Source organism: Sinocyclocheilus rhinocerous, unplaced genomic scaffold (assembly GCF_001515625.1).
Source record: "Sinocyclocheilus rhinocerous isolate Xijiao unplaced genomic scaffold, SAMN03320098_v1.1 scaffold5408, whole genome shotgun sequence".
In the NCBI taxonomy this organism is placed as follows: domain Eukaryota; kingdom Metazoa; phylum Chordata; class Actinopteri; order Cypriniformes; family Cyprinidae; genus Sinocyclocheilus; species Sinocyclocheilus rhinocerous.
In genome coordinates this window covers 807-3,541 of record NW_015652425.1, presented here as the reverse complement: position 1 = coordinate 3,541, position 2,735 = coordinate 807, and the positions used below count along the sequence as shown (strand labels likewise).

Below are 2,735 nucleotides of genomic sequence, written 5' to 3'. Positions count from 1 at the left end.
GGACGAATACATTTCTAAGCTTAATTTTACTGCTTTATGAATATAAAAACCAAAAGGACCCAAAGAAAAGAACCCATATATGGGCTGATACCATATAAGGAAGGCTATGTAAATGAAGCATAAACATTTTTTATGCGATTTTGGACCCGTATCCGGGTCCGCAGAGTTTAAGAGGTTTTAACACCGAATTAAGGTGAAATACTGAGGTAAAGTGCGTTAGGCAAACCGCTGTTTCAGTGGAGATTTTAAACAGTATTTTCTAGTACTTCTTTTGTTTGTTATTTTCAGATTTCTAGTCTGGCTGTAGTCTGCAACGTCGGAGGTGCATTTTGGAACCTCTTCTTGTGAATGCCATAGTATCGATGATAACATCAACTGGTAAGTTAATAATGTCAGTTAGCCGAAGTTAACTAACTTAGTTGAACAAAGAGAAGCATAGTAAGTTATCTTCTCTCCTCTGCCTCTTTATCGCAAGCGCAAGTAAGGTAATTATCTTCAAATGCTATTTAAGTCAGAAAGTGTGTACCAATGTCGTATGTAACTTTAGAGACGGTCCCTAAATTCAGTGACAGACATAACGTTAACATAAAACAGTGAGCTAACAACCTACTGAGGAAAACTGAGTGAAGAAACACCACTGTTAATAACATATTTTGTATTTTATTTTAAAGTTTGTGGTCATGTCGTCTGCATCGGAGGTGTATTGGAGTCTTTGAGGAAAACTGAGTTAAGAAACACCACTGTTAAAAACATCTTTTGTATTTTATTTTCAAGTTTGTGGTCATGTCGTCTGCATCGGAGGTGTATTGGAGTCTTGTGATTGCCTCGTAGCGGTGCTAACAGCAGGTGAGCTTCCATCAACTTAACTAACGTTAATGTTACTAAGTTAGCCTCTAGCTGCTGTTCTCCACTAACTCACAGAACAGGTTGACTTTTTAAAGAGAGGAACATGCTAGCACATGTTGAATAAACATGAGCACTGCACGTTTCAAAATCGAAACCCGGTGCGGGTAATTTTATATCACTGTATTTCTGAAGGAAACCGACTGTCTTCAGAAAATTTTGGATGTCATTTTCATTTCTTCTTGCATGTAATGTCTGATAAAGCAGCGTTTGTGAGCGGAGCACTGCTTTGTGTACAGCCATTACCGGGGAAACCTTGATCTCTATCACTCCAACAGCGCCTTCTGCTGGCAGATAATGAATTTGCATATATATGCCTCCACAAATAGAGTGCAAGTCTGTGGGAAACACTGTAATATTATTTATGCAATTTGTAAGTGCAAATTATAATTAATTATACTTGTCTCTTTAAAAATAAAAAATTAAGCCACTTAGCCAATGTAACTTTTCAGCATAGCCTATTTTATTTGAAGTGTATCCCGTGTATTCTGATACATGCATTAATGTTTCTGGGCTAAGCCCCGGATATCCACTCACTGTAGAACTGCCCTGGAATCAAACCCATTATTTCAGCACTTTGCTCTACTGATTGAGAATGCATTGTAAAAAATGGAGCATTAATAATTTGAATATGATGGATTATCAACTAATTATGTACCTTTCTTGTAGGTGCGTTCAGATGTAGTATATAACATTTTTATTAACGTCAAAGTGCATACAGCACCAACAAGTTTGACAGTTGAGGCAAATTCTGTAAACACTGCTTTGAAAAAGAATGTTTTTTTCCTGTGCTTGCAGGTTCATTCAGACAGTCAACAGTTATGGTACCAAATGCACTGAGTCACAGATCAGCTGGCATGTTGGAAAGAGGGTGCAGCCTGAATCCCATCCTGCTGTTTCTCATCGGAGAGCTTGTCAACTTTTACTGTCAAAATGACTGAAATTTAACACAACACCACAATCTCCAGGTAATAAATAAAGTATATGAACAATGCAGTGCTAACTGACATAGCATTAAAGTTGCCTATACACTACCAGTCAAAACTGTTTGAACAGTAAGATTTTTAATGTTTCTTAAAGAAGTCTCTTCTGCTCACCAAGCCTGCATTTATTTGATCCAAAGTACAGCAAAAACAGTACAATTTTGAAATACTTTTACTATTTAAAATAACTGTTTTGTATTTGAATATATTTTAATATGTAATTTATTCCTGTGATCAAAGCTGAATTTTTAGCATCATTACTACATATATATTACTAGTCTTCAGTGTCACATAATCCTTCAGAAATCATTGTAATATTCTGATTTGCTGCTCAGAAAACTATTATTGTTATTATTATTATTATTATTATTATTGTTGTTGTTGTTGTTATGTTGAAAACAGCTGAGTATAATTGTTTTCAGGTTTCTTTGATAAATAGAAAGTTCAGAAGAACAGCATTTATCTGAAATATAAATCTTTTGTAACATTATAAATGTCTTTATCATCACTTTTGATCAATTTAAAGCATCCTTGCTAAATAAAAATAGTAATTTCTATCATTTCTTTCCCAAAGAAAAAAATTATACTGACTCCAAGCTTTTGAATGGTATAGTGTATAATGTTACAAAAGCTTTTTATTTCAGAAAAATGCTGATCTTTAGATCTTTCTATTCATCAAAGAATCCTGAAAAAAATTACTCAACTGTTTTAAATATTGATAATAATATAAAAAAATGTTTATCAGCATATTAGAATGATTTCTGAAGGATCATGTGACACTGAAGACTGGAGTAATGATGCTGAAAACAGCTTTGATCACAGCAATCATTTAAAAATATATTCAAATAG

The 2,735-nt window shown here is 34.0% G+C and overlaps 1 long non-coding RNA gene across 1 annotated transcript; it reads left to right on the top strand.

Annotated features, from left to right (window-relative positions):
• Positions 1–335: 335 nt before the first annotated feature.
• On the top strand, positions 336–1,738 carry LOC107715043 (uncharacterized). Its single transcript, XR_001637055.1, has 3 exons — positions 336–378; positions 775–846; positions 1,702–1,738. It is a non-coding gene; the product is annotated as an uncharacterized LOC107715043 (long non-coding RNA).
• Positions 1,739–2,735: the final 997 nt, after the last annotated feature.